At 46.5% G+C, this 23,670-nt stretch overlaps 1 long non-coding RNA gene across 7 annotated transcripts in view; it reads right to left on the bottom strand.

Moving 5' to 3' along the window:
• LOC106730316 overlaps positions 1 to 23,670 on the bottom strand; it is a 482,615-nt gene that overhangs the window by 323,578 nt on the left and 135,367 nt on the right. For all 7 annotated transcript variants that reach the window (XR_001366770.2, XR_004318051.1, XR_004318053.1 and 4 more), the window contains one exon: positions 1,990 to 2,091. This is a non-coding gene — a long non-coding RNA (uncharacterized LOC106730316). The remainder of the gene's footprint in view (positions 1 to 1,989; positions 2,092 to 23,670) is intronic.

The raw sequence follows: 23,670 nt of genomic DNA, 5'->3' as shown, positions 1-23,670 counted from the left end.
ACCTGGTCTTGGATGCATGGCTTCCCCTCTAGGCAGAGGTCTCGGGCTGACTGAGATACTAAGACTGCTTCTGAGCTCAACCCGGCTTCTGTCTCCTAGTCCTAACATGTTTCATGTGCAGAGATCAAGTAGGAGCAGTAGTAAGAGTCCTAAACCCTCCAACACAAAGAAAATGAAAAAGAGGATGAGACGGAGGATATGTAATGAGTGGACCTATCATGGGACCTGAAAACAACTAGGAACACAGAAAGTGACAGATCTTGTCCTTATACCCTGCTGAAGGTTGTACCTTTTTTACATAACCATGCCAGTTCTTTACAACGTATTCAGCAAAAGCAACCCTGTGATACCATGCTGAAGTGACTGAATTTAAGGATCTACTGTTGATATTTATAATTGCCCAGACATGGAAACAAGCTAAACTTCCATCGAGAGATGACTGGATAAAGATGTTTATTTATACAATGGAATACTACCCAGGTATAAAAAAGAATAAAATATTGCCATTTGCAGCAACATGGATGGACCCAGAGATCGTCACTCTAAGTGAAGTAAGCCAGAAAGAAAGAAAAATACCATATGATATCACTTGTATATGGAGTCTAAAAAAAAATGACACATAATGAACTCATTTACAAAACAGAAACAGACTCACAGACACAGAAAACAAACTTACAGTTACCAGTGGGTAGAGTGGGTGGAGAAGGATAAATTGGGAGTTTGGGATTTGCAGATACACACTACTATATATAAAATATATAAACAACAAGGTCCTACTGTACAGCACAGGGAACTATATTCAATACCTTGTAATAATCTATAATGAAAAAGAACATGAAAAGGAATATATGTGTAACCGAATCACTATGCTGTACACCAGAAATTAACACAACATTGTAAACCGACTCTGCTTCAATAGAAAAGGACCTACTGTTGAGAGAAGCCTAATAAAATAGTCCAGTGATAAGACATACTTATGCCTGAGGCCGCTGCATTACCTATGAACACATAACCCCCCTCCATGAGCAAGGAGAAACATTGTCAGTAACTCTGCACTCTGAGCATTTTGGAGTTTTAAAAATAGGTATCACAGTAAAACTACATAAATTCAGTCAATGCTTCATCATTTGCCCATCTCAATGGCAAATGCGGGAAAACAAACAGGAAGACACGTTCATAATCTTCTGACTCAAGGACAAAATGCAATTAATGACAACCATTTCAATACCCAAACTTGACTACTGAATTTCAAAACAAAAATTCCAGCTAAAATAAACTTTGTAAGTTAGAACAGTCTTAAATTCCGAAGAAGCCTGAAATGAAACATGTCTCTTGATATATTTACTAAATTTACTGAAACAATGCTTTGGATACCTTTAAAAAAAAGTTTCACCTTGCTTTCAGCTTAATTAGAAATAACTTGATTCACTCTCTTCTCTGTAAAAAGAAATGGGGAGGGTTTTGTTCTGTTATATAGGGAACACTTTTTAGCAAACAAACATCAGAATCAGTTTCTTTGTGCATGCAAGGCACAATATTCAAATGTAATCTGTGTCTTTCTTGACATAAGTGACACGCTGACAGATTCAATTTTGTTTTAAGACCTGCTCCAGCATTGACAGAATGTTAAGCATCTTACTGCTATGGATGTGCACCATTCGAATTTTGTGTAAATTTTTGCTTTCTAATAATGAACTTCCAACAAAACAGCTAGTCAAGTAATCGCCATTTGAGTGTTCAAGGTTGATGGACAGCACTCAGTAGTTCTGGCTAATGAGGCACTGAAATGATGAGCAGAGAGACCGAGGGATTGATGCTGTTAGCTGGGAAGTGCTGAGGACTTCTCCAGGGATGGATGCCAGGGGAAACACTGAGGATGAAGCAGAGGGATGGATGCCAGGGGAGACACTAAGGATGAAGCAGTCTGCATATTCATAAACGACAAGGGCATAACCAGATGAACTCAACATAGTGGAGGGGCTCACTTACCATCAGATGTCCTTGGAGTTCTGGCATCCACCGGTGCCTCTCACCACGATGGAGGTTAAAACCTTCTGTTTCTTCCAGTGACTACAGTTGGGCTTCACTCACCTGAAACCAAAGGTTTCCTGATCAGTACACAGCTACCTTCCCAAGATGAATTAACCTCTTTGTTGTGTATTGGTCTGATGTGATTCTAAGCCCACTTATTCACGACAAAGATGGAGCCATCTCTGTAACTACAGCTGTTTTGATATAAAAGGGAAAGTGCTGGGTCAGGATGGCATCAGGGCCGTCTGTAGTTGCTCAGAAGCCCTCGGTGCTCAGCCGCTGGGGGCACATCAGCAAAAACACAAGCAGCGATGGTAGGGCCGTCAGACTGCACGCCCAGAGTTTGTGCAGACTGTCTGAGACGGTTCTGTCTGACTCTATGCTCACCTAAAGAGCTCTCTGAAGAGCTGGTGGCATTAGCTCCTGCCTGGGCAAAACGACCCCTTGCCACCAGTGGTGGAAACCATGCAGTCCCAAGGAGACAAATTTACCCAGCAGCATCCACGCCCTCACTCCCCAGCAAGCTGCTCTAGCAACAGGCGGTGCTCACTTTGCACAGGCACCGAGACAGAGCCCCCGGTGGCCGAGACAACCCTTCCGAGAACCACCTCGTAGAAAGATACACCTCAACTAAATCTGGACTTTATTCCTTTCATCTCTTCCTTGCCTGGAACAACAGTGTCGTTAAGCTCTTATTGGTTTGGAGTATGTTGTTTCTTTACTGGCTTATTAAGAGACATTATCCTGTACACTACTGCCTTGTGAAATTATAATTTCTGCAGTGAACCTGTATTAAATACATTATTGGCAAAGACAACCTCAGTCTCTGAGCTGGACAGAATACTTTTTCTAAAGAGCATGCTATCCATAAAAACTGACCTTGAGGAGAACTAAGCAATCTTTTTCTTCCTAGACTGGGGTAATGAGAACAGAAACGATCGGAATGTTTCGCATGAATTTCATGTTGGTTGAGACCGGGAAACTCACAGCAGTGATACTTTCTGATATAAAACTCAAAAATGGTTTTAATGACAACTCTTTAAGGTTTTTACCTCTTTCAGAAATAAACATGAAAGTAACAAGTCAACATATAATTTTCCTGTTCAAATCGTAATTAGGAAAAAATGCCCGAGTATACTATTTTAGAAACATGAAGAACAGAGGCTGCTTTCAACTTCTTGGCTTGCCTTCTTCTGACATCAAATTGCATGCAGTTGTGCCTGCATGGGGATTCATGCAAAGATGACTGAATTCAGTCACTGTTAGATACTAGACCTTTTTAGTTAAATTTATCATGAAGTTTGAATCCGTAGCCCCCAGACAGCATTGGAAGTAGCAGAAAAAACTCAATGATGTTGTTATTTCCTTTTGAACACATGCCCCAGGGCAGCAAGGGGTCAATGGCACCTGGCCTCTTGTAGCATTATTGATACATCAGAATCTGCATTTTAAATCATTCTGTTTTTAACAGGGCTGTAAGCTGAAACTCAAAGCTCTTCTTTGCAATGCTTTGCCAAGTTAGGTATCTATGTACGTATCAAACTACATTTGCTCACAGTTTCTGTTTGGAATGTCATCCATTACCACCTGTCCCCTGGCTTAGAGGAATAATTACCCTGCACCCACTCTGTTATAACACTGCTGAGCAAGGATGTACTGCACAAAACCCTCCAAGATTTCAAGGTCACACAGATCAGTGGCTCGACCTTGCTGAATTCTATTCACCCTTACAGGACACTTGATAAACGGACCCCTGGTGAAGGAGCTCACTGGTATTGCTGGTACGACTCCGAGACACACAGCCAGTGGCTTTTCTCAACTGGAGCATTTGCCATCCTCCATTGTCTCAGACCCCACATTCCACCTAAACCAGCCTGCGTCCTGTCCTTTACGGAGGGTGGTAAGCAGGAGACAGGGAAGGCGGGTGGCCCTTAGAAGCTGGAAAAGGCAAGGGAACAGATTCTCCCCTAGAGTCTCCGGAAGGAATGTAGCCTTGCCAACTGTTGGATCTTAGCCATGCAAGACCTTTTAGGACTTCTGACCTCCAGCACTGTAAGGTCATAAATGAGTGTTGTTTGGAGTCAGTACGTTTGTGGGAATGTTACGACACCAATGGAAACCTACTGGGCACCCTCATGTTATGATTTTAATTACTTACTGTAATTAATTACGCTTTGGCTTTCATTAACATTAAATCTGAATGAGCAAGCTGGTCGGCACAATTCGAGGAGACATTTGAGTTCCATGAGCACAAACACTGAAACACAGATTTGTATCATCAGACCCAAACATTTGTGAGCCCGATGGCTCCAACTCCAGGACCAGTCCTCCAGTGTGAGGACTTACAACCATCTTTTCTTTATTTCTTTGAGTAATTACCTTTACCTCACCAAGTGATACATTTCCACTGCTATTTTTTATCTGTTAACGCTATATAATGATCTCCTCTTATGGAACATGAAATCTACTTACATTACAATATCTCCTTCTTCATAAGTTTTTTTTTTTAATAATTATATCACTGTGTAGACGTTCTCTATTAGTTACTGTTCTGGGTTGAACTGTGTAACCCCAAAATTCGTATGTTGGGTCCTAAGCCCCATCACCTGAGAATGTAACCTTATTTAGAGGTTAGGTCTTTATGGAAGTAATCCATTTCATATGACGTCATGAGGGTGGGCCCTAATGCAATGGGACTGGTGTCCTTCCTTACAGAAAGGGGAAATTTGGACGTGAGATAGACATGCGTCAGGGAAGACAGTGTGATGGGACCCAGGGAGAGGTCCTGTGAAGACGGAGAGAGATGGGAACAATGTGTCTGAAAGCCAGGGTACGCCAAAGACTGCCAGCAAATCACCGGGAGCAAGGAGGAACCCATGGAGACTCTTCCTCCCAGCCCTCGGAAGGATCCAACCCTGCCAGCACTGGATCCTGGACTCCCAGCTGTGAGAACTCTGAGACAGTCAACCTCTTTGGTTGAGGCCACCCCAGCCTGCGGTGCCGGGTCACGGCAGCCCTAGCAATCTGATGTAGCTACCTTCACAACCCAAGATAATACACATCACAAAAACCAAGTTCCTTGCTTTGTTGTATCAAAGCAAAAAAGGACACAGGTGCCCAGGAACAGAGGGGAGTTTGGACTTGTCCTACAACCTGGTGTCTTATTAGGAACAGGGAGGGGCTGCCGTCTGCATAAAACAGACATTTATGAATGTCTGTTTTACATTCCTGCTCCGCATGGAGTCACCTACATTTTTCATTTGGGAGAAAAGACAATATATACATATTTACAAGCCAAGAGCAGGAAGAGGAGGAAAGAATGACAGTACAGTTACCTTCTTGCTCCCCACCAACCCTCTCCCGTCCCCACTTACCTTCTCCTCTCCCTGCCCAGGCATTTCTGGGACAGGAGTAACTCACACGTGGGGACATTCATGGGTCCCTGCTTCCATACCACATGACTCGTCCAATGGTTCTCAGCTGGGCCCCCCCCCAGAAGTCAAATGGCTATACCTGGTTGTCACAGGTGGAAAGGATGCTACTGGCATCCGATGGGTGCAGACCAGGGAGACTGCTCAACACCCTACAACGCACAGGACGGCACCCACAATAGTCATCTGGCCCCTAATGTCATCAGTGCTACGGTTTAGAAATCCTGCATTAGTGGAGGGGGTGGAATCTCACGGAGAGGAAATTCCAAGAAAAGCGCCTAATCTTGTCCATCATCACTCCTAACAGGGGCCCCCATCCCGGGGAAGGGGTGAGGGGTTGGGAGAGGAGACCCAAGGGTACCTGCCCCGGAACATCCCTTGAGAGGCCAGCACACAGCAGTATTTTGAATCTTGCCATGGTCTTATGAGTGTTTCGATATCCAACAAGTAAGAGGCTGCTCCCTGGGGCAGCGCACATTATTTCTGTAGCCCTGGTTCCCAGCACAGACCTAAGAACAAAGCAGACACCGCAGCACTTCCGTCGACATTTCCCGAATTAATGGCAAGTGTTTCCATTCCTAACACGAAGTACTAGGATAAATACTTGGACTTTTCCCCCATTAAACAGAGTACCTATGGTTGTTTTCTTTCACTGCCATTCCCACTTTTCTACCGGTTGAAAATGGCAGCACTTCTTAATCCCTCAGTCCTGAATTTACCAATTCCTGACGGAGTAGTGGTACCTAAGTCAAACGCGGGCTCCTGTAAATTTCATGGCCCATTATTATAATTTCCTTGTCACTCCTTAGAAACCATTTTCATTTGAAGAACAGCTCAAATATATTACAGATTTAGAAAGAGCATCACCAAGGTCAATATTTCACTTGCCCACAGGGTAACCATTACTATCCCCACTGGACATTTGTCCCCTGGGGCAGAGACATTCAGACGCAGAGACATTCAGACGCAGGGGGGAGGCCTGAAATCCCCACTGGGCAGTCGGCCTCCGGACCCCACACTCTTAACTGTCTTCACCAGCAGTCTCTGTATGGCCTACCATTTGGGCACAGATGCCTGCAACTATGTCAGGGGTCCGCTTCCTCCCTCTTTCACAGCGAGGACGGAAATCCACGTGGTCCAGCAAGTTGGTTCAGATTCCTACCCCCACCCAGCAAGAAACGGCAGCGTCAGGATTCAGGCTCTGTTTGATTCGTCATGCTTCGGTAGCCTTTCTGTCTGCCCTGATGTCAACTGGCAAAAAGGACAACTCCCGCTGACGACGGTTCAAAGGGCCCGAGACCCCTCTTCCCAATTCCTTCTGGGCAGATCGTGTCGGCGTGGACAAGGCGGTCATGCCAAACGCAGCGAGTTACTGCAACTGCGAGCACTCTCTCTTACGGGCCAACACTCTGCAAAGATGCCTCAAAAAATCATAGAACCGAGTTGCGTGCTGTCTAAAATATGTGTTCGTTCTCCTCCCCAACCAGGTTTTCAGAAAGGACAGAGTAACATCTTTCAAGAGCACTGGAGATAGCTATTTGCAGACGGGAGGTGCCTCAGGAGAAACCTGAGTGTTTTCTTCTCGAACATCTAACACGCTAATACCTCGGAGACCTTCCCAAGCCTTGGGTTTCAACATGCGACTTGCTTTGCCCGGCAGATTTTGTGCTCATCAGTGAAGCACTCTCGACTTCAAACGCACTTGAAAATCGGTTGACTTGAGTCAGAAACCTTTTGCATTCACACAGCATGAGTCACAGCACCCAAAAGAGTTTGCTGGAATATTGCTCAATCCTTTGCACTCAAGGAAACTGTGCAACTCTCCTTACAAAGAAGATTTTTTTGCTGAAGGTTTTCAAATGGCTTTTGAATATATCCCATTTGATTTTCTATTAATAATCCCATCCTTAATTTTCAGAAATGATTTTTTTTCTTAACCTAATCATACCTGAACCAAACTTAGAACAATAACAAATGAGCATGAAATACAACTTAATGTTTTAACAACAGAAGTCAAGGAAAATGTTTTGTATTTTAGAGATAATTACAAGGACCAAAATCTAACGGACATTGAGATTCAGTCTCACTGTTCTAAAAACAATAAGAAATTCCATGAATTTCTATCTTGACTGATATTCAGAAGTGGCAAACTTTCTATGAGATTCTAAATGATTATGAATGAAAATGTGATTACAGCGTGGGAGCCTATAGCAGGGGCAGGGTTCATTAAACTTTCCATTCTGTGGCTCCCCTGTTTAATCAGGAACTCACGGCCTGGCTTTGTCTCTGCCAGGCTTCATTGGTCAAAGTGGACTGAAACGCACTACGAGTAAAGTCCCGTTCTGCTTGGGAAAAGCTACATTTTCTTTGATTGCACTTTCAACTCAAATTAAAATTGTAAAAAATACAAGGCACAGATACCACAATCCCCTTTCTGCAACTTCCAGTCAAGCAGAAAAGCACATAATTTAGGTATATATGTTTTTTAGATGCAAAGCAAATTTCATTTTTTAAAACAAGTTATTACCCCTGAAAAGTTCCATCTCCCTGCAGCACCAGGCCCAAAGCATTCTTTGTTTCATCACATAACTACAGCGCTCAGAGAATTCTACATGTTTCTAGCTTTACGGCAGAATTGGAAAATGTGGAAAAATATTCTGACAAAAACTGTTTTCTTGTAGCCTATGGTACCAGTCAGTATTTACCAGGGTCACTATTCTTATTCTGAGGTTTGCTTTGTTTTTTTACAAAAATCTATGAAATAACAAACTAAAACAAAAAGCTTTCCAACACTGGACACAACTTTGTAAACTTCCAGTGTGAGATTTCTGCTCCTTCGATTATAAATCACCTTTTTTTTTTTTTCCCACTTCTGGCTAGACATGATTTCAGAACATACGCACTTGGTCTTTAGAACATTCCGAAAAAGAGGAAGACCCAGACATGTTTTTAGTTTATTGACTCAGAAAGGGGAACTGGAGGTGCTAAGCACTTTCCCTGGGATAGACACTGTGTTATGAAATTGTGACGTTACGGTGTCAGAGAAGTGGGTGGGGTCAGAGGCTTTGAGGTACCGATGTCAGTGGGTTTCGGTTGCTGTAACAAAACATCATAGGCTGGGGGCCTTAGAGGACAGACGTCTATTTCTCACAGCTCTGGAGGCTGGAAAGCCCAAGGTCAAGGTGCTGGCTGACGGGATAATCTCTCTTCCTCTCCTTATAAAACCACTAATCCCAGCATATGGGCCCCAGCCTCCTGCCCTCATCTCACCCTAATTACTTCCCAAAGACCCCAGCTCCAAACAACATCCCACTGCGGGCAGGGCTTCTCCATATGATTCTGGGGACACAGTTCAGTCCACGGCAGCACCTTAGCTTCCCTGGTTTCCAACTAGACATCAGGGCCGTGAGAATGAGGGGAGGTGCCTCTGTGAAGTCTGTGTAAGAAACCGCAGCAGCCATGGCCCTTCTCCCTGGAGAGGAGCATCCGGACCACAGGGAGCTGGGAGACAAAGCTGCCCCTTTCAGGTGAGGATCCTACAGTGGGGAAGGGTTGGAACCAGGAGTGTGGATGGGGGAGCCAGCCTTGGAGGATGGAGGAAGAGCAACAACCTGGGGTGACCACACACTTTGTCATGTGGAGAACGGGGAAGAAAGGGCCCCAGTGGTGTTGGCGGGCAGAGAGTTCCATTCAGAGGACACGCAAAGAGGGACAGAACACAGGGAAGAAAACTGGAGTTCTGGAGAACAAGCCTGACAGAAGGGAAGGACAGAGCAGGAATGAAAAAGGGCTGAGGAGAAGGAGCACATGGAGGAGGCAAGACTCCAGAAGGACAACGTTCTGAGAGCGGCGGGGGATATGGAAGGAACGGTGACGGAGAGGCAAGTCGAGGGGATGGTGGTGGTGGTCACGACCTGGGTGTCCGACTGCAGGAAGGGCAGGGCACTGGGTGGGAAAGAGGAGTGGAAGGGAGAGTTAGATGCTGAGAAAACAGAGTTTCTAGAAAGCTAAGCATCAGTCAGCACCAGATGTCAGTACCTGGGGAATGAGAGCACCAGGGTGTTCTCCACACTTGGAGACAGTGGGTTTCCTCAACTCCAGAGAATCCAGAGGTACCTGGTACCCTCTGCCCATCACCCCCCAGCCTTAGTGAATGGCCAACGCCCCTCTCAAAAACGTCCCGTTTCTAGAAATTGCACAAGCCCTGCCGAGTTGGTAGCATCATCTGACCCTTTTTTCTAACTCTCATCTCAAGGTCCCTCACTTCCTCATTTCCTTCTACCTCCTTGATGGCCTCTTTCTCCTGGTTTAAGAGGCGCTGCATGCTCCTTACACGCAGCCTCTCTCAAGAGCACCTTGGATTCTTCAGAGAAAACGAGCCAAATTAAGCTAATGAATATAAACAAATGTGCTTCTCAGATTCTGAAATGAATCAAAAGCATCTTCCAGACCCGCCCGGTTGGACCATTAAAGACCACGTTAGAGACTTTCTACATCTGTAAGATGTATGACCATCATAATAGAGGGATCCTATTGAGACAGAAAATGAAGTTACTGTTTTCTGATTTGAATAACGAGACTGTTTGGAACAGTAACGTGCATGACAATTTCTGCATCATTCTCGCAAAGATCACCTTGCCAGCCTCTGACAGCTATTTCATGTTCCTCCCAAAGACTTTGAAGGAATGTTTTTGAATTGCCCTATGCATGAACGTTGATGTTTCCAACGTCTCACCATTCTAGTAATTCAAAAAAAGGTGAAAATGGTTTCAAAACCTTTCAGGTTTGAGTTTTACTGATGTTTCCCACTCCCAACCCCCTGCACAGTGTACTTACTCATGTCAAGTTCACCCTTCCCATGCAAATACTGCGCTCTGCACTGGTCTAGAAGTTCAGTGTTTAGAGGGGCACATTAGTGATGTCAGTACTTCATGGTTCTCCGGTGATCTGACATGGGAGAAACTGTGAACCGTACTGATGTAGCAAGGCCACCAAATATACAGAGACTTAATACTAATAGGATTCCGACCTGTTTTCTTTCAGAAATCACTGTACCTAGAATCACTTTTTCTAGACAACTTTTATGTCTCTGTTTATTATATTTTAAAAAATGATCATTTCCTTAATTGCTAGAACTTTAGTTATTACTGTGAGACATTCACTAGTTTAGGGGAAGAACAGGAAATTTGAGGCACCTGACTCTCCAGATTTTAATAATTCTTTTCACACAGGACTTGTTACAGGGGTAACATGAATCAATTTGGTCAAGATGCAATTTATAACCATGTAGACTATCACACGAGACTTCTTCCCCTCAATGATCCATGAGGTACTCGTGGATCCGATTTATTCTTAAAAGACAGAACGCATGTGTAGGGGACAGTCAGAGGATGAGTGGGTGGGCAGGACTCTGCAAGTGCAATCTGGTTTACATAGTCAAGTTTGCTCTCAAATTGCTAAACTGCACAAGGTACTAACACACACAACTATGATTCTTCTCTATGGCAGTGAGAGAGTGTTCACCCTGGCCCACCCATCATGATTTCCTGATCTTTCATCACATTGAAACGTGAAATACTGGTGCAACACACAAGAAAAAGTAAAAGCCAAAGGCTTCAGTCAGGTTGATGGAAAACCTTTTCCATCTACAACTTTCTATTAAGTTGTAATTTTCAGAAACGACCTGAGTTGATTTTTTTCCCCTAAATCAATGCCAAGACTTTAATAATGCAAAGTTTATTAAGAAAAAAAAAAACCTAAAATGTAACAGGGAAAAATAAATTGAAAGTGGCTTGAAACAATTTCGTTCTGAGATGAGTTTGGAAGGCTGTTCTACCATGTAAACATTTTACCTCAGACTTGGTCATTACGGATGAACCAATGGGACATGCAGAGACTTCTAAGTTGTCACTTGGGTATTTTTAACGCACATTTCTACCAATTTGTACCACGCGCATGGTAAGCGCAGGTGCATCCCTCCCAGGCTGTTAGTAGTTTTGGCTGCTCAAACAAGCTTCTGCGCATGTCAGCGTCTCAATCCAAACTCCCCGCCTGCTCCCCCTCCACGCTTTCCCGCTTCGGAAGGATTAGAGGCTGAGCCCCTTGTCACTGCATTCATAGTTGTTCCCCTCAGACTTGAGTCTCGCTTCCACCTTGGAATCACTGCCCGGACCGCACGCCCTCCTCACCACCCTTCCCGCTCACGGGGCCTGGAGCTTTCTTCACCGCCGCCTCTCTCTCCCAAACGCCCTTCAGTCCCTCTGCCAACACCCGCCTCTCCTTCAAGGCTTTGCTCAAACATCACCTCTTGTAAGAAGCCGTCCTCGAATGTCTCCCCACAGTCAGGCTTCATGAGCCCTGACTCTGTGTCCCACAGAATTGTAAACCTACTTCCACCACAACGCACAGAGCCTAACCCCGCTGCAGGGCGCGGGGAGGTACGCGCAGCCTCCACCCAGCTGTGCCCACTGAAGACCCCGCGCGTCTCCTATCTGATGGGGTGTGCCCGCCCCGCGGGCCCAGAGTGCACCAGAGCAGAGAGCTGGGCGTGCTGGGGGAAGCAGAGGTCCCGGAGAGGGGCCCACCACGCCGTTTCCCTCCACGGGAGGCTGTTCTGAAGACCTCGCGGTCAGCCTGCCGGAGAAGGCGGGAGCCTTCGGCCTAAATAGTGCCGGGGGTGGGGGTGGGGGCGCCGGGCCCAGGACGCCTGCCGCTGGGCCCACGACATGACAGCGCTCCGTGAGACGCACATACTCACGTGTGGGGGAGCCGGGCGTCCCCCCAGCGTGGGGGCCCACATGCGCTCGCAGACGAGCAGTGCAGACCCGCAGCGGCCGCGCGAGCCTGGCTTCCGGAACACGAGTGGGCGGGGCCTCGGCGTTCTCGCGGGAAGCGCTCGTTGAAGCAACGCGGCCGGAGGGCGAGGCGGTGAGGCGCGTGAGGCCGAGGCCCGAGAACGTGCAGCTGGCCTCGCGGTTACGGGAACCAGCCAGGTGGGCAGCCTTTCCTGCAGGGAGCCGGGCACACCCGGGGAGAGACCGCTAGGGCCCGGAGGCTTCACTGTGTCAAGGCAGTACTTGGAGTTCCAGACACCACAACACAAAGGCTAGCAAAGATTTTTCTCTTCTTCTCAAAACTGCGTTCAGGTTCTAGGCAGGTGGCCCGGGCTGGAATCTGGAGAAGTTGGACACACCCCCCTTTTCCCGGGCCATTAACCAAAGTTTGGAAATTGATCACAATCACGGGGCACCTGGAAAAGCCCCCTCCCCACATCGTGCGCTGCGGAGCGGTGTTGTTCGCTTCATTCCTCAGCGGGGATGGTAATTTGGAGAGGAATCCAGTCTCCTCCTGTCCCCAAACCACCATTCTTTTAACAAACATTTTGTTTTCTTCATTCTATGAACTTAGGGGAAACAACACTGTAAACTGACTATACTTCGATTAAAAACCAAACAAAGACAGATAAGGGTCCCTGGGCCTAGCGGGGGCTTGGCAACAGAGGAGGAAAGGTAACAAGTACACAAGTAACTGCTAATGAAAACAGATCTGTTCAGAGTCAAGCAAAGAGCAAGCAGGGTAGACGTTATGTGGAGCTGAACAGACATGGGTGCCTCAAAGTAGGCTGGCAAGCGTGACCTTGAGCTTCCAGCCTGGTGTGTCCCATGTAAGCACGTTAAGCAACCCAGGCTCTTTACTGCCTGTGACAACCAACCAGGCGGGTATTACACAGGATTCCTTACGTAGCATTTTAGTGTTGTAGTGTGCATGTACACTGAACGTAATCTCCTAAGAGCGTCTCCCCTCTGCGTTAGGTTTCTACCCTGCATAAGGAATTAGCACCGTCTCAGCGTCTTAAAACAACGCCTGTGTACGAGGGTGCTGATTCTTTTGTGTCAGCAGTCCAGGCGTGGATGAACCCGGTCCTCCACGCAGGGTCTCCCCAGATGGGCTGCCTGCTCATCCAAGGCTTCACCAGGAAACAGTCCCTCCTCAGGTCCATTCAGGCTATTGACAGAATTAGCTGTTTGCAATTGTGGGGCTGAAGCACCCATTTCCTTGCTGACTGCCAGCAGCTGACAGCTACCCTCAGTCCTGGCCACATGGGCCCCCTAGCAGTAGTTCATAACATGGTGCTTTGCTTCTTCATCAGCAGGAAAGCCTTTCTTTCTTGCAAATACATCCCTTCGGGAAGCCCCTGGAGCCTCTTGAAAGGGCTCACCTGATTTGGTCAGGCCCATTCAGCATTACCTCCTTTCCATGAACTCAAAGTCCCCTCCCTGCCCAGGGACCTAATTACCTCTGCCAACTCTCTGCCCCTTCACTGTGTCCTTGATGTCACCTCAGGAATGCCTTCATTATATGCACATTCAAGGCTGGGACTGGAAGGGGTGTGCACGCCAGTAGAGAGGCAGGAATCCTGGGAGTTAGGTTAGAATTCTGCCATCACACCTTCCCCTTCCAAATGGAGCTCTGTTTACCAAAATTACCCACACTCAAAATTCTCAGGCTGCCAACAGGTGCAGGGAGAGTTCTGAAAGTGTGCTACCTCTACAAATCAAGATCCAGACAAACATCACTCTGTCCCCCACTTTCTCCAAATGCTCGTCATCTCTGATTTTTACCAAACACTGGGGAAGAGATGAATAAACAAACATTATTTTTTCCCCAGCACTCTCAAACTTGGCAAGCTGACCCCATCAACCTAGAGCAGGCTCTAGTTCCGGTGCACAGACAGGCCTTCTGCAAGACAGTCTACAAGACACTCAAGGAGCCCTGCCCTGGGAAGGGGCACCATTACATCCAGCTTCCTCCCCCGTGTTTACAGGCCTGGGGCTGGGCCTTAAGAGAACACGCTAGACAACTCGAGGGGAAACAACGCAGAAGTAACAAACTTGTTCTTAACATCTCAAGACCATGCAACACTAGAATTCTAAATGAGTATAAAGCCTATACTGAGAAAATTATAACCAAGGGGATTTGGTTTTTGTTTGTTTTTTGAATTTCAATCAATACTCTATTGGCGGAAAATGAGATAATCACACGATTTTTCTCCTTTATAAAATTAAAGTGTAAAATGACATTAAACCAATCTTGTGCTCCCGGATTAAACTCAGTTTGCTCACATGCTAATTTTTTAATATATTAATTGAGTTAACTTGCTAATATTTTCTTCAGAAATTTTGCACTTTAATTAAAGTTGTTGATAATGTCCTCTCACTACATTTTCACGTCTCTAAGGATCCAAAATGACATCCTCTCTTGTCATTGTTAATACCTACTATTTATTCTTTTTCCTTGTTTGACTGCCAGTTTTTTAAATATCCGTTTTAATTTCTTTTTTTCCCTCAAAGTATAGTTGATTTTAGAACTCATTTGAGCTATGCTCTGAGAAAGGACCCTGAGGTTTATGATGAAAAATAATTTTGTAATGCTGATAGCATGGTATTAGCAAATGCCTTAGAAACAACGAATGTGGACACCTGCCCTTGGTAAACACCTGTCGCCTGTGTGTGAGGTTTTTCTCTTTTCTTCCTCCTCCTCTTCTTCTCATGTATAATTGTTAGTCAAAATTTGTATAGAGTTTCCTTTGGGTGATTGTGTGAGGAATTGCTGAAACCAAACACATCTGAGAGTGAAAGGCAGTGCTAAAAATCACCCACAGGGGCCACTGATCCACAGGGTTAAACCAGGGCGGTCTCCCGCCCACCAGAAGCAGGTGTCCCGGCTGGAAGGCGCACAGCCAGGTCACTGCCGTGAAGCACGTCTTAACTTCCGAGCCACGTGGTTCTACCACAGCCCCTCACTGCACAGACACAATGTGAAATCTTCGCTTTCTCTATGTACGGAAGAAATGATGCTCTACAGTGCACTCCTGCATCCACTCACTCATTCATCAGTTGACAGATAATTACTGAAACCTGGGATTACTAGGGACCAAGGCTGCATGGCAGTGGTGTATTAGATGCAGAGCGGGCTGAGGGTGAGGTGAGACCGGACATTGAGCCCAGCTTAAACACCCCTTTATAAATTAGGGGACCCTACACGTGAATGATAACAGCTATCTTCCAGGACTGTCAAGAAACTAGGGGGCAGGGTATAGCTCAAGTGTTAGAGCATATGCTTAGCATGCATGTGGTCCTGGGTTCAACCCCCAGTACATCCTCCAAGAATAAAGTAAGTAACCCTAGTTACCTCCCCCCACCAAAAAATAAAAGAAAGAAACTAGAAATTACACACATAAGATCCTACACGTGGTTGCTGGCAGAGAACAGGAGCTTCACTAAGAGATGTGAGGTACGGCTCACTTCCCTGCTTCTCAAGAAGGCCGAAGGCAGCTCTGATGTAGTAAAGAAGACTGAACAAAGAAGGCTGCTCCAGGCTGTAGGCAAAGCCCCTCTCCCCGGAGAATGTGCCGCCTCTCAGGGCGGAGTAGGAAAGTACATCGGGAGAGCAGTTAGAGCGGCGGGGCATGACTGGGGCAGGGGGCTTGAAGAGCCCAGAACAATCTCAGGACGGAGACGTCACTTCTCGCTGGTGCACTGGAAGAACGGCTGCTTCGTGGAGGGTGCGGCACGTGAGCAGAGCCACGGAGAAGGGTGGTAACGATAAACAGGAGGGCTGGGGAGGAACCCGCACGCGCCAGCGCTCTGACGTGGGGGACTTCACGTGCCCTCCCCGCCCCCGCAGCAGACGGGACTCTGGAACACCTGGCTCTGCTGGGCAGGGCGCTTCCCCTTACAGTCTGCACTTTCCTCACCCGTGAAATAGTGGGGGTAGCACTATCTGCGCTGCTTTCCAGGGAAAATATGGACCAGAAAATACATGTAACATCATCAGGCAAAATGCACGGTCCTATGAATTGCTTTTCAGTCTTCCTCTTTGCCAGCTGATGTGCAATCAGGTTCCATAAAACGTGCCTGTCACAGTCCACACCACATGTTTCCTATCACTTCATTTATCCAGACCCTTCTATGCCTGATATACCGCGCACACATTTCTGCTTATCATGATGCTTAGAGTTGCAATGTCCACACAAAGTGACGGTCACATGGATCTCCCCGAAAGCCCCAGGTAAGAATATCACACCAGCACTGCCTTTGGAGGCAAGCCTGCCTTTTGCACTTTCTTGTGCACAGAAGTCCAGCTTGCCCTAAAAGACAGTCAACAGCTTTATCTAAATCTAAGGAACAACTTTTAAACAATTATCTTTATCATACATTTGAACACAGATGCTGAGTGACTCTATGAATTAAAGCTGACCTGGTGTTTTTGTACAAGAAGTCAAAGCCCACAATTTCATAGACATCAGAAGCAGTCGAGTTCCATGGCACTGTGGAAAAGGGCCCATCTGCAGTCAAGGCTGGACTTCATTTCTGCTTTCATAAATAAATGATGCCTGTCATTTCCATTACACACAGTTCTTACTCTGAATCATCGCCAAACACCTCTGAGAACCTTGGGGCATTTTCCTCTGTGCCACTTCAGACACAGATATAATTCATGGAGCCGTCAGAAGGTTCGATCAATGAAGCTTAGAAAATGTTTCAGTGTTTGGAAATATAAAAAATGCCATCACCCCAAAATTCTCAGGGAAACCATAGTCACTAAGGTGAATGGAATTCTTTCTAGATTCATTTCTAGCTCAGGGAACTTCCTTAAAGGGAAGAACGTGATTTTAGAAATACTTTAAGCCACTGTAAAGAGCTTTAAGAGCACTTGTTTAACTAAGATCCACTTAGTAATCTGATGACATTGTGCCTTTCTGTTCTTTTTCCGAGGATGAGAAGAGCCACAGATTTTATTGACTGCATCTGCCAGGGTCTGACGGGCAGGCATGAGCACTCTGTGGATTCCAACAGAGGGAGGTGACTGAAAATGAACCACTTACAAAGGGGCAGGAGGCCCAGAAGCAGCTCAGCCAAGACAGGAGGTTGCCCAGAGGTGAGTCACTGCAGAGAGTCCCACCACCCTCTGCCCAGTGAGTACAGGAGCCCGTGGGCCGGCTGATGTTAGGGGAGCTCTACGCTGAGACCCACATTCAGAGGGGATTACGGAAAACGTAGCTCCCAAACTCACAAGGGCACGTTGACCCGGGACCATCGGGTACACATCAGGAAGTGACCTCAACTGCCAGTGTCCCAGCTCTCCCAGCAGAAGCAGCAGCAGTGACAAATCCCCCTTCAGTCTGGAGAAGGGTGTGATGCTCCCGGGGGTGCCGCCGCGTGCCTGACAAGATGAGATGCCGCACGGCTTACACACTGCAGAGAAAGAGGAGCAAGGCCTGCAGGATCTGATGAGGGAAGCACGGGACAGGAACCACAGAAACTTCAAAGTCCCCCTGCGCGTGGCGGTGGAGCGTAGGCCGCGGTCTAGGGGATAAGAAGCCCCGTGCGCACCAACGGGGACCCGTGACGCTCACCGGGCAGCCCGTCAGGTACATCCAGTGCAACCACACCGATTAGTATCACCGCCGTGGCCAGGTAACGCCCAGCAGCACTCGGTGCTGGCCTTCACTGGGTGTCCCTAACATTTGTTTTTTGGCTTTTTTTGCAGGGGAGGGACATTCTAGTTTATGTCTGTTTCCCAGCAGCCTTGGTATCCAGCCAGGAAATGATGAAAGGGGGACTGGGGAGGAGCAGGAGTGTGGTGGGAATGCTGGCTGGTCAGAAGTCCGACTCCTGCCTGCACACAGTGGTGCACACAGCGTGCTGGCAACCTGTGTGCCCTGCTTGTTAAAAACATCTGAAAATCTTGGCCAGGGCAGTGGGACAGAAGAAGCGCAAACTAAAATTAAGAGTACCACTGTTTTGTCTTGTTATACCAATCAACACATGGGAATTCAATAGTAATATTCAGTATCTTGACATTGTACTTTTTCACAGAAATGGTGCTGTTGTTTAGAGAGTTCACAACCCACCTCAAGTTTCTGAAGGTTTTGCAGGAGAGAGCCCTATCAAAGGACGCCGACGACCTAACGGATGTTGAGCTGAGTCACAAACGGAAGCCAGACAGGCTCTATACAGTTTGGGAACCGGCTCTGAATGGATGGAGCCACTGCGGTAGGATGCCTCAAAAAAGACAATGTTCAAGATATGAAGTCGAAACACATTAATGAAAACCGCCTGGGTCTCGGGCTCCAATTTTAGCCAAGGATGCCAGGTTAAAACTACTGATCTGGACATGAGGAATACGGACTCGTTACACTGATTGAACCAGGCAGTGTGGAAGGATTTCTGGGTTTTGACATGTCTGATATCCAATTAGCATCCAGGCCGCCTGACAAACAAAGAGCTCCAAGTGCGGGAAATCTGGCGGAATCTAAAACCAAGCCAATCAGTGGAGACCCGTCTGCTTGAATCACTGTCGGGTGTGAGTCTGTATCCAAATGAAGAATGTGCCTGAAACTGCAGGATTTTCCTAATGTGTTTGGTTTTGTCAGACTTGGATTTTATTTTTCACCCTGAACTTAAAACAGATCAAATTCAAATCAAACCAAATAAAGTGCATGGCCAAAGCCTTAATGACAGACACATACACATGATCTGGCGTCTGCCTCCACCAACACACACACACATGCACACACACACTCAAACTACAATGGGATGCATTAAAAATTATTACATTTCTTTTCAAAAATGGATAGAATGTATACGTAGTTTTACTGTATTTACCAAAAGAAAGTTAATCAAATTTGGATGTAAAACATACTTAAGGTGAGTTTTATATACATATATAGTATTTTTCTCCCCTGTGGTAACCTTAGCTAAATGAGTCATACTTTCTTGAAACTATGCAAACACATAAACTTGGGACCAAGCATAAAAGTGAGACTGCTTATTTCTTCAGCAAAGATTTACTGATCATCCACTATTGGTGATTAAGAGGACCTACTAAATTAACAGTAGCTTTTTCTTAGCTGAATGTGTCAACAGTAGAGAGAGAGGGAAGTCAGACGAATGTAACTGAAAACGTACACTCTGTGCCTGATAAAAGTTGGACTGGGAGACGCAGGTTAGAAGTGCAGGACACGGGCTCATCCTAGTCCTCGTCCCCAGTGAGACCTCCACCGCCAGTGTCCCCCAGTGTGGCCTGGGACCCTGGGGGGACGGACGGGCAGACCAGGTGCCTGCTCTCCTGTTCGGAGGATGCCCCAATCACAGACGGACGGGAGGAGGGAGAAGGCTAAGCAGATCCAGGTCCTGATTCCAAGCCAATCAAGTTCACACATCAGTCCTCTCCTCCGTGCCGCGGGGACCGTGAGGCAGGCCGTCCATCAGGTTGGGTGCAGCTGCTCCGATCAGGGCAGAGACAGAGGGTCAGACAGAAGGTGGGAGATGGAGACCGTCAGCCTGGTGTCCGTCTCAGCGGGATGCACAGAGCTGACCAGCCATGCACCCGATCCAGCTGGGCTGACACCCAGGAAAATTTTCACCTGGGCTGGAAGGGCTTGCTACATGTGCTGTGTGGGTGTACGGGGCACAGGACAGGGATCCACACGTGTGTGCATGGAACAGTTTACTCTGCTGTGTTTCACATACTGACCGATAACCCCCCAAATCCTCTCTTCATTTTCAAAACCCTGACAGCGTGCTTTTCTCTCCAGGTGCAGCACTGGAGACAAGTGTCTTGTAAAATCTGCAAAGCAGCGGAAGTGCCAGCCCAGTCACTGCCCGCTTCCCCACCGACACCCTCACCAGTTTTCCAGTTCTTCCAAGCCCCGTTTCTGGAACCGAGGCTGCTTCAGGGGAGTCAGCCTGTGAAATCGTCGGTCCCAGTACCTGCTGTCATGGCCTCTTGCTACAGAAACGCTGAGGCCTGAAAACCTGTCTGCTACAGCGGTGTCTCTCTTTATCCCCATGGCTTTTGCTGGTGCGGAGGTGGACTGCCGTGAGGCTAACAGACCTGAAACTCTGCCTTCACTCCTGAAGTGGGCTGAATGAGGCACTCTGCGCAACATTGAAGGGGGGCCAGAGTAAGTGATCAGGATAAATAATATTTTAATGCACTATTTTTTAAAAAATCACATTAATGCAAAAAAACCCAAAAACCCTACAAGGAACAAAATATCGAAATTTTAAATAAGGACAGGTGGGATCTTGGACTTGAGCGGCTCACCAAATCCTGGCCCTGGGCCCCAATAATCTGTACAGTTCCCGTGGCCTTTTGTTGTTGTAACATCGGCAGAAGTAACTCACATTTCCTGCAGTCAGTTACAGTTTCTCTATATCTTCACTCCCAACTTCTCTCCCGTACCTGCCTTCCCAGCAGAGTGGGTCGGACAATCCAAGCACATTGTGGGGGTCATTTTAAGGGAAGGGTGAGTTGGAGTAACATTTCGTTTCAGCTTAGCAGAACAGTTTTTTAAAGATCCCAGCAATATTTTTCCATGTTTAAGTTACTGCTGGTCAATTCTATTAGTTTCATCTTTCTCTGTAAACAAATTATCACAAACGTAGTGTCTTAAAAAGCAACACAAATTTATCATCAGAACAGGTCTGGAGGCCAGAAAATCCAAAATGGGTCAGCAGGACTGCATCCTTTGGGAGGCTCCAGGGTAGACTGCACTTCCTGGCTTTTTCCAGTTCTGGAAGCTTCTGTATTCCTCGGCTCAAAGCCCCACATCATTCCAACCTCTGCTTCCCTCCTCACAGCTCCTTCTCTGACTCTGACCCTCCTGCCGCCTCCCTCTCATAAGGACCCTTATGAGGATACTGGCACCCCCATCTGAATGGCCCGAGATCACCTGCCCGTATCAAGGTTCTTTATCACACTCGCCAAGTCCCCTTTACCATGCAGGGTAAGCTATTTACATACCCTGGGCATGAGGACAGGGGCATCTCTGGGGCCACTCTTCTGCCTGCTACACCATTCCAGTGCAGGAATGGCATCCTTTCTCTTACTGACAGGACACAGAGGTGCCTTCTTTCTACATAAAACTGTTCTGCGGGTCCCAGAACTGCAGGCATGTCCGAAGTGTAAGAGAAACAAGGTTTGAAATAGAGAGAAGCTAGTCTGTAGAAATGTCTTCCAACCTCGCAGCACACATACAAAAGGAATTTCCTTGACTTTTCCCCAAATTTGACAGAGTCCCATAAAGTTACATCATATCCCATTCAGTTCCGATGCCTAGGGCCATTTTATAAGCTTAGATAACATGCAAATCCAAAGCCAATTTAGCCCACATGATGCTAAGAGATGCTGAATAACCTGAAGACATGAATCCAAGAGATTTGCCCTCCACATGTTCCTCAGGTGACTGAGGCTAAGAAGTTGAGCTGCAACAGGACTGGCTGCAGCCATTTTTTCCCTCTGCCAGTATCAGTGTGGTGTTAATGGTTCTTTTTAAGCTCCAGCTTCACAGACTCATGCTCCCCCACAGACATGGAACTTGGGTGCAATTTAAAGTCCTGGCATGAATCCATGAAATGCTGGCTATGAAATGCCTTATTAAGAAAGAAGGCAAATGATTTCCAATTCCTGCTCCCAAAATATCTGAAAATCATGAATATGAAAGTGAAAACAATACATTTTCCAAGAACAAGTCCTGTCCTTCTTTATGATGCCTCAGAGGTCTTCAAGCTATGCTGCAGCAGTGACAGTCTTCATAGGTCCAGGGCTATGTGATTCAAGGTCAAGCCACCTCCCCCTACACCCTAGGGACCATATTTTGCTGAGTCCAACACAAGTATGTGCAGCCAGTGTCCCTCCTGAGGCTGGCTTCTGCTTAAGATAATCTATCACCGTGGAAACACCTTCTTGTCAATTGTTAATATGGCCCAAACTGGAATGACTCACTAAAGGGAAAATTTCAACTCCTAGCAAAGCCACTTGGCTGATCCCAGGGCCAGAAGCTTTGAGCCCAACCCCTCCTGAAGCCTCACTAACTTCCTGTTAACGTGGTTCCCAAATTTGAATCCATGTCTGTTTCTCAAGGTTCCCAATCCAGGGCCAGAGTTTAGCATCTGGGCTTTCTCAGACCATTTCACTTTTCCTTCTGCAAAGTAGGCAGTCAGGTAGATGGCTAACTCCCACCTTCATTACTGATAGGGGCTAAATTACAAGATATGTATTTGATGTTTGTCAACAGTGGGCTAAAACTGAATCCCAGAAGATTTCATTTTCCCACTCAGTGAAAGAGGATGCCCAATGATCTCAGCCCCACCCCACCCACCCCCCACCACATGTGGACTGAGGGTCACACCCCGACACATGCTCTCCCTGGGCAGCCTACCCCCAAGAAGGGAAGTGAAGGAGGGAAGCAAAGTTCTTCACCCCTAGTTCCTGGTCCCAAAGTCACAGTAGGTACACGACGCCCCTTCGCCAGGGGACGAGGGAGTGAGGGACAGAGAGCCCAGGACTCTTGTGCAAGACATTCTTCTTGTGGAAATGCGGAGAGACAGAGCACAAAGGAAACTGCATCCTCCTCTCAACACCTCCCATGAGCCTGGAATTATTCTGGTTAGTCACAATGGATTGTCGTTTTTTTAACGGCCCACACGTGGAAGTTATTAAAATCCATCCCAAAATGTCAAAATAGGACGGAAAATTCCCCAAATCAAAAATCATACTTAAAAATAAGCTTGTGCTACTGCTCTTGTAAAATGGTGTCCAAAACAAGCTAAATAACCCATAAATTCATATCACGGAGTCGACTGGGAACATACACGAAAGAAGAGCAGCAAAATTGGGTGCCAGCTACACAAGGACCTTTGAAATGAACATCTTGGTCAATTCTCAAAAACTGTGGACATGAGAAAGAAAACATAAATAGCAGCCCAATATTAGAATTTAAAAAGAAGGAAAGCAAGACCCTTTCTTACAGTATCAGTAAATGATTCCCTTTGGAAAAAGTGAAGAGATGTATTTTTCATTTAGAAAATATTTGCCTGTTTTGGATAGTTCCAGTTACCACAGAGTAACATGAGGATGACAAATTCCTTTTATGACCCATCTTGAAAATTATTTTAAATTCACATTGGAAACCATCTGTCCACTACTACTTTCTGTTTCAATAGCCAGAATTGAAAAATCTTTCATGTCATCTCAGTAGGAAAGATTTAACAAATCTAAAATTCAACACAGGGTGCTTCTTCCCACAGTCACTTATAGAGGAATGACCCACCTTCCCCAGAGCAATCTAAGAATCTCAGGACAGTTTGGTGGGAACGGAGTATTTCTACAAGGAAATTTAATAGACATGTTCCCCAAT

The sequence above is a fragment of the Camelus ferus genome, chromosome X (assembly GCF_009834535.1).
Source record: "Camelus ferus isolate YT-003-E chromosome X, BCGSAC_Cfer_1.0, whole genome shotgun sequence".
Taxonomy (NCBI): Eukaryota; Metazoa; Chordata; class Mammalia; order Artiodactyla; family Camelidae; genus Camelus; species Camelus ferus.
Note: the sequence above shows the minus strand (reverse complement) of the source record. Positions and strands in the feature narration are given on the sequence as shown.